At 44.0% G+C, this 14,119-nt stretch overlaps 1 long non-coding RNA gene across 1 annotated transcript in view; it reads left to right on the forward strand.

The window, feature by feature from the left end:
• Positions 1–14,119, forward strand: part of LOC138852718 (uncharacterized) — a 299,461-nt gene that overhangs the window by 85,832 nt on the left and 199,510 nt on the right. The window lies entirely within an intron of this gene.

Here is a 14,119-nt window from a genome sequence, read left to right on the forward strand (position 1 = left end):
AATTCATCTGTGACTAATTTCCATAGCATTTGGTATAAGTCACTGACTTTTTTGGCTTATCCTAGGTTCTCTACACATATGTTGCTATGTATGATAATCTATGTAACTGTATTTGTGTCTACCTGAATAAACTTACTTAATTAATTACGTAGTATGATTAAGTAACAATTTTGGATGATTACAATTGTCTTGCATAGTATCATGTGTAAAAGTATCTAGAATAATCCCCCAAAACTCAGAAGAGGCTCATTTCCATCGATGCTCGAATTTCCATTGTATCTGTGAAACCTGCAATAGAACAATACATTAAACATTCTTCTTCACGTTGCCACATTTTCACATACATGACATATGTATCTTACATATACGAGAGAAAAAACAAATCTTGTATACGTAATAATTATACACATATATAATTTCCCTGTTGATTTCATACATTCAATTAAAATTGTGTGTGTGTAGTCAATGGATAAAATGTTGAAAATGTGCCATCATTTTTTTTTTTGCAGAATGATGACGATGCAAGACGTGGACTGGTGGCAGCGTGAGTCATCCTGTACACCAGTGATCCCTCGCCTCTAATGTCAACACCCGCGGCCACACCCATCATGGCTACACACACACACACACACACACACACACACACACACACACACACAGGAGCTCGGACTCGACCCCTGCAACCTCAACTAGGTGAGTACCTGGAGTTTACCTGGAGAGAGTTCCGGGGGTCAACGCCCCCGCGGCCCGGTCTGTGACCAGGCCTCCTGGTGGATCAGAGCCTGATCAACCAGGGTGTTACTGCTGGCTGCACGCAAACCAACGTACGAGCCACAGCCCCGCTGATCAGGAACCAACTTTAGGTGCTTGTCCAGTGCCAGCTTGAAGACTGCCAGGGGTCTGTTGGTAATCCCCCTTATGTATGCTGGGAGGCAGTTGAGTACACACAAGACACTGAACACTTTTTTTTTTATTCGCCGGTATTCTCCCGGCCCGGGTCTTTTCCAAGTAGTGGTGACCCGGCCTTGGCTCCCTATCTGGGGAGTATCTCGAGACCTAAGTCTCCCATGGGAGGAGGTACAAGTACCCCCTCATCTTTGGGACCAACTGTCCCCAGGCCTAGCCACAGTCCCCGCCCTCACGGGGCTCGTAGGGAGAAGCTAGGCCTCTGGTCTGCCATCTACCCCGCCCCAAAGGGGCTCGTGGGGATGGCAGTCTTATGAGCTGCAGGTGGTAGCAAGCTCAGGCTCACATAGATCGTACTGTACACTGTTTGTTAGGCCCATACTGGAGTATGCAGCACCAGTCTGGAACCCACACCTGGTCAAGCATGTCAAGAAGTTAGAGAAAGTACAAAGGTTTGTAACAAGGCTAGTTCCAGAGTTCAGGGGAATGTCGTTCGAGGAAAGGTTGAGGGAAATCGGACTGACGACACTGGAGGACAGAAGGGTCAGGGGAGACATGATAACGACATACAAGATACTGCAGAGAATAGACAAGGTGGACAGAGACAGGTTATTTCAGAGAGGGGACACAGAAACAAGGGGTCACAACTGGAAGCTGAAGACTCAGACGAGTCACAGGGACGTTAGGAAGTATTTCTTTAGTCATAGAGTCGTCAGGAAGTGGAATAGCCTAGCAAGTAAAGTAGTGGAGGCAGGAACCATACATAGTTTTAAGAAGAGGTATGACAAAGCTCAGGAAACAGAGAGAGAGAGGACCTAGTAGCGATCAGTGAAGAGGCGGGGCCAGGAGCTGAGTTTCGACCCCTGCAACCACAATTAGGTGAGTACACACACACACACACACACACGGAGAAGATCATCAGAAGAGTGGTGGGGGACCTAGAAAGGAATGAGCTTATCAACGACAGCCAGCCCGGTTTCAGGGGATAGGATAGGATTTCGTTTGGATTTTTAACCCCGGAGGGTTAGCCACCCAGGATAACCCAAGAAAGTCAGTGCGTCATCGAGGACTGTCTAACTTATTTCCATTGGGGTCCTTAATCTTGCCCCCCAGGATGCGACCCACACCAGTCGACTAACACCCAGGTACCTATTTGCTGCTAGGTGAACAGGACAATAGGTGTAAGGAAACGTGTCGGAATTTCCACCCGCCGGGAATCGAACCCGGGCCCTCCGTGTGTGAAGCGGGAGCTTTAGCCACCAAACCACAAACCTATTGGAGTTCTATGACAGGGTGAGAGCAGTAAGACAGGAGAGAGAGGGGTGGGTAGATTGCATTTTCTTGGACTGTAAGAAGGCGTTTGACACAGTTCCACACAAGAAACTAGTGCAAAAACTGGAGGACCAGGCAGGGATAACAGGGAAGGCACTGCAATAGATCAGGGAAAACCTGTCAGGAAGACAGCAGCGGGTCATAGTACGTGGCGAGGCGTCAGAGTGGGCGCCTGTGACGAGCGGGGTTCCACATCGGTCAGTCCTAGGACCGGTGCTGTTTCTGGTATTTGTGAGCGACATGACAGGAGGAATACACTCCTAAGTGTCGCTGTTTGCAGATGATGTGAAGATGATGAGAAGAATTCAATCGGACGGGGACCAGGCAGAACTACAAAGGGATCTGGACAGGCTGCAGACCTGGTCCAGCAACTGGCTCCTAGAATTCAACCCCACCAAGTGCAAAATCATGAAGATTGGGGAAGGGCAAAGAAGACTGCAGACGGAGTACAGTCTAGGGGGCCAGAGACTACAGACCTCACTCAAGGAAAAGGACCTTGGGGTGAGTATAACACCTGGCACATGTCCCGAGGCGCACATCAACCAAATAACTGCGGCAGCTTAAGAACAGCATTCCGACATCTTAATAAGGAATCGTTCAGGACCCTGTACAGTGTGTGCGTTAGGCCCATATTGGAATATGCAGCACCAGTTTGGAACCCATACCTAGCCAAGCAAGTAAGGAAACTAGAGAAAGTGCAAAGGTTTGCAACTAGACTGGTCCCGGAGCTAAGGGGTATGTCCTACGAGGAGAGGTTAAGAGAAATCGACCTGACGACATTGGAGGACAGGAGAGATAGGAGGGATTTGATAACGACACACAAAATACTGAGAGGAGTCGACAAGGTGGACAGACAGGATGTTCCAGAGATGGGACACAGCAACAAGGGGTCACAGTTGGAAGTTGAAGACTCAGATGAATCACAGAGATGTTAGGAAGTATTTCTTCAGTCACAGAGTGTCGGGAAGTGGAATAGTCTGGGAAGTGATGTACTGGAGGCAGGATCCATATATAGCTTTAAGAAGAGGTATGATAAAGCTCACGGAGCGGGAAGTGACCTAGTAACGGCCGGCGAAGAGGCGGGGACAGGAGCTGTGAATCGACCCCTGCAACCACAACTAGGTAAGTACAACTAGGTGAGTACTCACACACAGAGCAGGAAGAGATTGGACCTAGTAGCGACCAATGGAGAGTAAGAAAGTTTATTCAGGTATACACAAATACAGTTGCATAGATTACCATACACAGCAGCATACGTGTAGAGAACCTGGGATAACCCAAAAAAGTCAGAGTGACTTATTTCCATTGGGGTCCTACTTATTTAGATTGCGGGACAAGAGCTATGAATTGGCCCCTGTAACCACAATTGGGTGAGTACACACACACACCCAGTAGCGGCCAGTGAAGAGGCGGGGCCAGGAGATATGAATCGACCCGTGCAACCACAACTAGGTGAGTACAAATAGGTGAGTACACACACACTTTCTCTCTGTTGGGCACAGTTTCTTGTTGACTACACTCCCTCTCTTGTTGACTACACTCTCCCTTGTTGACTACACTCTCTCTTGTTGACTACACTCTCCCTTGTTGACTACACTCTCTCTTGTTGACTACACTCTCTCTTGTTGACTACACTCTCTCTTGTTGACTACAATCTCTCTTGTTGGCTACACTCTCTTGTTGGCTACACTCTCTCTTGTTGACTACACTCTCTTTTTTTTTACACAGGTTTTGGCAAGGTTAAGGATCCCTAGCTTTATTGACAAGCTATTTACAGGTTAAGGATTCCTAACTTTATTGGCAAGCTAAGAGCTGTTACCTACATCAGCTCATTTGAAAGCATTTTTATTGTTATGAGACATACAAGTAGGGAACAGGATGAAATTGGAGCTATCTGTGGGCCAGCATTTTCATTTGATCAACTGACTTTATCTCGTTGACATCATTATGCTGTACGAATGTGTTCCATACTCGAGTCATCCTTGGTATATATGATCTCAGATGGAGTGATGTTCTGGAGAAGGGTACAGCCAGAGTGAAGTTGCTGCTTTCTGCCCGTCTTGTGGCATAAAAGTTTGTTTCACGCTGTCCTCGAAGTGGATCCAAGTGTGGTACTTTGGCAATATTGGCCTTGTACATAACAGTAAGGCCACCCACATCCCTCCTATGTTGAAGGCTCTGCTGAAATGACAGATCTATCCAGGATGAGTCCAGGCAACAGACGAGACGTCTTGCTCTGTTCTCTACTCTGTCAAGCAGTCGCAGATGAGAGGGGGGCGGGCAAACCAAGAAAGTGGAGCATACTCAAGGTGTGAGCGTACTTGTGCCTCGTACAGAATCTTGCAACCCCTACTGTCAAGTAGATGCGAGATACGGCGAAGTGCTGTAAGCTTCCTGGCTGCCTTGTTTGCAGGATTTACAACATGGTTCTTCATGGTTATGGGTTATGGGATGAGATGAAGAAGGTCGTTGAAGTAGACAGTCCATAACAATGGTCCCAGCACGCTTCCTTGTGGAGCACTTGCCCCAATAGGATGTCTTGCTGATTCCGTTCCATTGAGAACTACACTTAGAGATCTACCATGAAGGTAATCACTGAGGAGACATAGCGTAGAGCCTGCAATTCCCAGTGCTTGAAGTTTTGCTAAGAGGCCCTGGTGCCACACCCGGTCGAAAGCGCCAGCAATGTCCAGTGCTACCACACAGCTGACTTTGGATTCATCCAGTGACTGGTGCCACTTAGTGGAGAGGTTTAACAACAGATCAGCAGCAGAGTAACCTTTCCTGAAGCCATATTGACGATCACAAAGTAGTGAGTGGTAGTCAAAAAACTCTGTCATTTGTCTTGAGATTATTGTCTCTGGGATCTTACCAGTGATTGACAGGAGTGACACTGGCCTGTAGTTGCTGATTTCTGCTCTGCTCTTCTTTTTGTGAACAGGGACTACATTTGCCTCTTTCCATAGAGAGGGCCATTTACTGAAAGATGCGAGTTAGAGGTGCTGCTAGCTGGTCTGCACATCTCAGCAATCTTGGGCTCAACTTGTCTGGGCCCACAGCCTTTTCTTGGTCAAGCGATTTAAGAAGGAAATGCACCTCCTCCTGCCTTATTGTCACCACTGGCAGTTTTGACACAGTTCTTGCAGCTAGCCAAGGAGGGTCCCTTGCTGGATCAGGAACTTGCATTTTGGTAGCAAAGTGTTCAGCAAAGAGGTCCGCCTTCTCTTGACTACTAGTAGAGGAGGTCCTATCCTGTCGATTTAGAGGTGGAATGAGTTCATCAGGCAGATAACCTTGTCTGTCCTTGACCAGGGACCACCAGGTTTTGGAGCCTACCCTCGCTGTATAATCCTACGGGTTTAGCGCTTCCCCCTTGATTATAATAATAATAATAATGGAGCCTACCCTACCTGATGCTAGCTTTCTTTTACTGTCCACCTCCCATTTAGCAATGGCCCACTTTTGAATGTCACCCATATGCCTACAGGCTTGCCTGTGCAAGTTCCTGTTTTAGGTGGTAGGATGTCTCTTATACCTTCGCCATGCTTTGTACTTAGCAGTAGCAGCCTCTCTACAACGAAAGCCAAACCAAGGCTGATCTGTAGGCTTCGTCACATATTGCCGGTGAGGAATGTGTTCTTGTTGTAGATTAAGGATGTGTCCAGTGAAGGCTTTCACTTGGTTGTCAACATCCCCTTGGAGAAGAGCATTCCAATCGGTGGTGGCGAGCTCAGAGCGAAGGGCTGGCCAATTACCTCTTTCCCATAGCCAGGTTGTGCGTGTGGACTCCTCACCTCGTTCTGTTGGGATCTTAAGTGTCGTAAAAACAGCCTTGTGGTCAGACGATCCAACATAGCCGAGGGGTTGACAAGTGACTATGCCTTCTGCCAGATCACTCACTACTGGGTCAAGGGAGGAGCCAGAGATGTGAGTAGGGAAATCAACAAAGTTTCTCATGTCAAACACTGCAAGAAGGTCATCAAAGTCCCTCTGTATAAGGTGCTGGTTGAGGTCACCAACAATTATGATATGTTGGCAGAAGGGAGTCAATATTTTCCATTAGGAAGTTGATGGGGTCTGCATGTTGCCACTGAAGTCTGTACATTGCACATGCTAGTACAGAGGTACTAGTGTTTATGCAGAGCTTGAAGAACATCATTTCAAGATGTGTAGGGGTGGCAACATCAATGTGTTGGGCATGAACACTTTTAGAGAAGCACACAGCAACACTTCCTCCTTGCCCTTGCCCGTCTCTTCTCATCCATGAGGAGTAGCCAGCAATTCTTGCAAAATTTTCTGGAGTCCTGTCATCCAAAAATGTTTCAACAACAGCTATCATGTCGGGACGTCGAGTGTTCACAAAACTGTGTGTGAGCTCTCTAACATTAATAATGAAACCTCTAATGTTGGCCGACAGGATGCTGATAGACTGGCTCCTCATGATGATGTGGTCAGCTTGAGGTGGTGGGTGTGTAGGGCATGTAAGGTGCCTGCCCTTGACTACACTTGTTGGCTACACTCTCTCTTGTTGACTACACTCTCTCTTGTTGGCTACACTCTCTCTTGTTGACTACACTCAATCTTGTTGACTGCACTCTCTCTTGTTGACTACACTCTCTCTTGCTGACTACACTCTCTCTTGGCTACACTCTCTCATGTTGACTACACTCTCTTGTTGAATACACCCTCTCTTGTTGACTACACTCTCTCTTGCTGACTACACTCTTGTTGGCTACACTCTCTCTTGTTGACTACACTCTCTTCTTGACTACACTCTCTTGTTGACTACACTCTCTATTGTTGGGTACACACTCTCTTGACTACACTCTCTCTTGTTGGCTACACTCTCTCTTGTTGACTACACTCTCTCTTGTTGACTACACTCTCTCTTGTTGACTACACTCTCCTGTTGACTACACTCTCTTGTTGACTACACTCTCTTGTTGACTACACTCTCTCTTGTTGACTACACTCTCCTGTTGACTACACTCTCTTGTTGACTACACTCACTTGTTGACTGCACTCTCTCTTGTTGACTACACTCTCTCTTGTTGACTACACACTGTCTTGTTGACTACATTCTCTCTTGTTGACTACACTCTCTATTGTTGACTACACTCTCTCTTGTTGGCTACACTCTCTCTTGTTGGCTACACTCTCTCTTGTTGACTACACTCTCTCTTGTTGACTACATTCTCTCTTGTTGACTACACTCTCTCTTGCTGACTACACTCTCTCTTGTTGGCTACACTCTCTCATGTTGACTACACTCTCTTGTTAAATACACTCTCTCTTGCTGACTACACTTTCTCTTGTTGACTACACTCTTGTTGGCTACACTCTCTCTTGTTGACTACACTCTCTTCTTGGCTACACTCTCTTGTTGACTACACTCTCTATTGTTGGGTACACACTCTCTTGTTGACTACACTCTCTCTTGTTGACTACACTCTCTTGTTGACTACACTCTCTTGTTGACTACACTCTCTTGTTGACTACACTCTCTCTTGTTGACTACACTCTCTTGTTGGCTACACTCTCTCTTGTTGACTACACTCTCTCTTGTTGACTACACTCTCTCTTGTTGACTACACTCTCCTGTTGACTACACTCTCTTGTTGACTACACTCTCTCTTGTGGACTACACTCTCTCTTGTTGACTACACTCTCTTGTTGGCTACACTCTCTCTTGTTGACTACACTCTCTCTTGTGGACTACACTCTCTCTTGTTGACTACACTCTCTTGTTGGCTACACTCTCTCTTGTTGACTACACTCTCTCTTGTGGACTACACTCTCTCTTGTTGACTACACTCTCCTGTTGACTACACTCTCTTGTTGACTACACTCTCTTGTTGACTGCACTCTCTCTTGTTGACTACACTCTCTCTTGTTGGCTACACTCTCTCTTGTTGACTACACTCTCTCTTGTTGACTACACTCTCTCTTGTTGACTACACTCTCTCTTGTTGACTACACACTCTCTTGTTGACTACACTCTCTCTTGTTGACTACACACTCTCTTGTTGACTATACTCTCTCTTGTTGACTACACTCTCTCTTGTTGACTACACTCTCTCTTGTTGACTACACACTCTCTTGTTGACTACACTCTCTCTTGTTGACTACACTCTCTTGTTGACTACACTCTCTGTTGTTGAGTACACTCTCTTGTAGACTACTCTCTCTCTCTCTCTCTCTCTTGTTGGCTTCACTCTCTCTTGTTGACTACACTCTCTCTTGTTGACTACACTCTCTCTTGTTAACTACACTCTCTCTTGTTGATTACACTCTCTTGTTGGCTACACTCTCTTGTTGACTACACTACCTTGTTGACTACACTCTCTCTTGTTGACTACACTCTCTTGTTGGCTACACTCTCTTGTTGACTACACTCTCTTGTTGACTACACTCTCTCTTGTTGACTACACTCTCTCTTGTTGACTATACTCTCTCTTGTTGACTACACTCTCTCTTGTTGGCTACACTCTCTCTTGTTGACTACACTCTCTCTTGTTGACTACACTCACTCTTGTTGACTACACTCTCTTGTTGACTACACTCTCTTGTTGACTACACTCTTGTTGGCTACACTCTCTCTTGTTGCTTACACTCTCTCTTGTTGACTATACTCTTGTTGGCTACACTCTCTCTTGTTGACTATACACTCTCTTGTTGACTACACTCTCTCTTGTTGACTACACTCTCTCTTGTTGACTACACTCTCTCTTGTTGACTACACTCTCTTGTTGACTACACTCTCTTGTTGACTACACTCTCTCTTGTTGACTACACTCTTGTTGGCTACATTCTCTCTTGTTGACTACACTCTCTTGTTGACAACACTCTCTCTTGTTGACTACACTGTCTCTTGTTGACTACACTCTCTCCTGTTGGCTACGCTCTCTCTTGTTGACTACGCTCTCTCTTGTTGACTACACTTGTTAACTACACTCTCTCTTGTTGGCTACACTCTCTCTTGTTGACTACGCTCTCTCTTGTTGACTACACTCTTGTTAACTACACTCTCTCTTGTTGGCTACACTTCCTTGTTGACTATACCGTCTCTTGTTGGCTGCACTTTATTATTGCCTATGCTGTCTCTTGCTGGCCACACTGTTTCTTTTTGGCTACACTGTCTCTTGTTGATTACACTATCTTGTTCACTACACTGTCTCTTATTGACTACACTGTCTCTTGTTGACTACAGTGTCTTGTTGACTACACTGTCTCTTATTTACTACACTGTCTCTTGTTGACTACACTGTCCTGTTGACTACACTGTCTCTTATTGACTACACTGTCTCTTGTTGACTACAGTGTCTCTTGTTGACTACACTGTGTCTCGTTGACTACACTGTCTCTTATTGACTACACTGTCTCTTGTTGACTACACTGTCTTGTTGACTACACTGTCTCTTGTTGACTACACTGTCTCTTATTGACTACACTGTGTCTTGTTGACTACACTGTCTCTTATTGGCTACACTGTCTCTTGTTGACTACACTGTCTCTTGTTGACTACACTGTCTTGTTGACTACACTGTCTCTTGTTGACTACACTGTCTCTTATTGACTACACTGTGTCTTGTTGACTACACTGTCTCTTATTGGCTACACTGTCTCTTGTTGACTACACTGTCTCTTGTTGACTACACTGTCTTGTTGACTACACTGTCTCTTGTTGACTACACTGTCTCTTATTGACTACACTGTGTCTTGTTGACTACACTGTCTCTTATTGACTACACTGTGTCTTGTTGACTACACTGTCTCTTATTGGCTACACTGTCTCTTGTTGACTATACTGTCTCTTATTGATTACACTGTGTCTTGTTGACTACACTGTCTCTTATTGGCTACACTGTCTCTTGTTGACTACACTGTCTCTTATTGACTACACTGTGTCTTGTTGACTACACTGTCTCTTGTTGACTACACTGTCTCTTATTGACTACACTGTGTCTTGTTGACTACACTGTCTCTTGTTGACTACACTGTCTCTTATTGACTACACTGTGTCTTGTTGACTACACTGTCTCTTGTTGACTACACTGTCTCTTATTGACTACACTGTGTCTTGTTGACTACACTGTCTCTTATTGGCTACACTGTCTCTTGTTGACTACACTGTCTCTTATTGACTACACTGTCTCTTATTGGCTACACTGTCTCTTACTGTTACACTCAAACTTCTCTTAGACAGTTTCAACAGAACACCCAAGCATAACACGAGGCACAAAACACTTTTTTACATCTCTCGTGTTTGTCTCACACAATGCAAAAATGCAATGGACATAAAGGGCCCGAAGATCTGTAACTCTTTACCTGAAACAGCAAGAGGTCCCCTGCCCACAAGTCAGTTTAGGACTATACTCTATAATAATCCCCTCGTCTCTCAATGACAACTATGCTAAACTCTATCCAAATTTAAAGCAACTCTCCCAAATATTTTGTTATCCCTTAGTAATTACGCCATTATTACAAACTTAAAAATGTATGTATGTATCGTGAATTATACTACCTCATATTAATAACAGTAAAATATTGAATATTTGTAATTTCCACTCTTCACCTTCTAGACTTAAGTACTGTTAGGTTAAGTCTGCCAGAAATGCCTCGGCATGATAGTGGCTTTCTTTGTACCAATCAAATTATGGAATGAAAACGCATATTGGAATCTTAGCAAAGAAATAAAATTTTGATTTTGATTTTGACACTGTCTCTTATTGGCTGCTCTGTCTCTTGTTGGCCACTTTGTCTTTTATTGGCTACACTGTCTCTCCCTTGTTCGCTACGCTGTTTCTTGTATGTAAGTCAAGTTTATTTAGGTACAGGTTAGGTAAGATTCGTCAGGAAACAGGACAAGTGTTTCCTGACGCGGGTCTTAGTCTTACGATGACCCGCAGCTGGAGCTTTTGGTCATCTGACCGAGACTTTTCCATGGCTTACCGGTTCAGGCACACATAAGTACAGTTGTATAAATATTAGTGACTACAGTTATCATACACAGTTATATATGTGAAAATGACCTAGCATAATTCCCTCCCCCCTAAAAAAAAAATCAGTGACTTACTGATCTAGACATTTATTAAGAAAACGTTACGTCACAATTAGCTTCTTCAGAACCAAGAAGCAACTTGTAGCATTCTTTGTATTTTACCCACAACATGTTGATATTACTATACCACGTGCATACATTGTTTCTTGATGGCTACACTGTTTCTTGATGGCTATACTGTTTCTTGATGGCTATACTGTTTCTTGATGGCTACATTGTTTCTTGTTGGTTACACTGTTTCTTGATGGCTATACTGTTTCTTGATGGCTACACTGTTTCTTGATGGCTATACTGTTTCTTGATGGCTATACTGTTTCTTGATGGCTACATTGTTTCTTGTTGGTTACACTGTTTCTTGATGGCTATACTGTTTCTTGATGGCTACACTGTTTCTTGATGGCTATACTGTTTCTTGATGGCTATACTGTTTCTTGATGGCTACATTGTTTCTTGTTGGTTACACTGTTTCTTGATGGCTATACTGTTTCTTGATGGCTACACTGTTTCTTGATGGCTATACTGTTTCTTGATGGCTATACTGTTTCTTGATGGCTATACTGTTTCTTGATGGCTACACTGTTTCTTGATGGCTATACTGTTTCTTGATGGCTACACTGTTTCTTGATGGCTATACTGTTTCTTGATGGCTATACTGTTTCTTGATGGCTATACTGTTTCTTGATGGCTATACTGTTTCTTGCTGGCTACACTGTTTCTTGATGGCTACACTGTTTCTTGTTGGCTACACTGTTTCTTGTTGGCTACACTGTTTCTTGTTGGCTACACTGTTTATCGATGGCTATACTGATTCTTGACGGCTATACTGTTTCTTGATGGCTATACTGTTTCTTGTTGGCTATACTGTTTCTTGATGGCTACACTGTTTCTTGTTGGCTACACTGTTTATCGATGGCTATACTGATTCTTGACGGCTATACTGTTTCTTGATGGCTATACTGTTTCTTGTTGGCTATACTGTTTCTTGACGGCTACACTGTTTCTTGTTGGCTATACTGTTTCTTGATGGCTACACTGTTTCTTGTTGGCTATACTGTTTCTTGTTGGCTACACTGTTTCTTGTTGGCTACACTGTTTCTTGTTGGCTATGCTGTTTCTTGTTGGCTACACTGTTTCTTGTTGGCTACACTGTTTCTTGTTGGCTACACTGTTTCTTGATGGCTACACTGTTTCTTGTTGGCTACACTGTTTCTTGTTGGCTATACTGTTTTTGATGGCTACACTGTTTCTTGTTGGCTACACTGTTTCTTGTTGGCTATACTGTTTTTGATGGCTACACTGTTTCTTGTTGGCTACACTGTTTCTTGTTGGCTATACTGTTTTTGATGGCTACACTGTTTCTTGTTGGCTACACTGTTTCTTGATGGCTACACTGTTTCTTGTTGGCTACACTGTTTCTTGTTGGCTATACTGTTTCTTGTTGGCTACACTGTTTCTTGTTGGCTACACTGTTTCTTGATGGCTACACTGTTTCTTGTTGGCTACACTGTTTCTTGATGGCTAAACTGTTTCTTGTTGGCTACACTGTTTCTTGTTGGCTATACTGTTTTTGATGGCTACACTGTTTCTTGTTGGCTACACTGTTTCTTGTTGGCTATACTGTTTTTGATGGCTACACTGTTTTTGATGGCTACACTGTTTCTTGATGGCTACATTGTTTCTTGATGGCTACACTGTTTCTTGTTGGCTACACTGTTTTTTGATGGTTAAACTGTTTCTTGCTGGCTATACTGTTTCTTGTTGGCTATACTGTTTCTTGATGGCTACGCTGTTTCTCGTTGGCTACATTGTTTCTTGATGGTTACGCTGTTTTCTGGAGGCTACACTGTTTCTTGTTGGCTATAGTGTTTCTTGATGGCTGCTGTGTTTCTTATTGGTTACACTGTTACTTGATGTCTACGCTGTTTCTTGTTGGCTACACTGTTTCTTATTGGCTATACCCCATGCTCATCATGTGAGTGGTATTGTGCACCCCATCTTCCTCCCCCAACTTACCAAACATCTGGGTAAAGAACCTCGTACTTAGTATGCTACTACTACTACCATTATTATTGCCTCCATTCACTCTTCACTCTTCTTTCTCTGTTTCTTGTTGGCTACACTGTTTCTTATTGGCTACACTGTTTCTTGATTGCTATGCTGTTTCTTGTTGGCTACACTGTTTCTTGATGGCTATGCTGTTTCTTGTTGGCTACACTGTTTTTTGATGGCTACGCCGTTTCTTGTTCGCTACACTGTTTCTTGTTGGCTACACTGTCTCTTGTTGGCTACACTGTTTCTTGTTGGCTACACTGTTTATCGATGGCTACACTGTTTCTTGATGGCTACACTTTCTTGATGGCTTTACTGCTTCTTGACGGCTATACTGTTTCTTGATGGCTACACTGTTTATTGTTGGCTACACTGTTTCTTGTTGGCTACACTGTTTCTTGTTGGCTACACTGTTTCTTGTTGGCTACACTGTTTCTTGATGGCTACACTGTTTCTTGTTGGCTTCACTGTTTCTTGATGGCTACGCTGTTTCTTGTTGGCTACACTGTTTCTTGATGGCTACGCTGTTTCTTATTGGCTACACTGTTTCTTGATGGCTACGCTGTTTCTTGTTGGCTACACTGTTTCTCGTTGGCTTCACTGTTTCTTGATGGCTACGCTGTTTCTTGTTGGCTACACTGTTTCTTGATGGCTACACTGTTTCTTGTTGGCTACACTGTTTCTTGTTGGCTACACTGTTTCTTGATGGCTACGCTGTTTCTTGTTGGCTACACTGTTTCTCGTTGGCTTCACTGTTTCTTGATGGCTACG

Source organism: Cherax quadricarinatus, chromosome 15 (genome assembly GCF_038502225.1).
Source record: "Cherax quadricarinatus isolate ZL_2023a chromosome 15, ASM3850222v1, whole genome shotgun sequence".
NCBI classification, from domain to species: Eukaryota; Metazoa; Arthropoda; class Malacostraca; order Decapoda; family Parastacidae; genus Cherax; species Cherax quadricarinatus.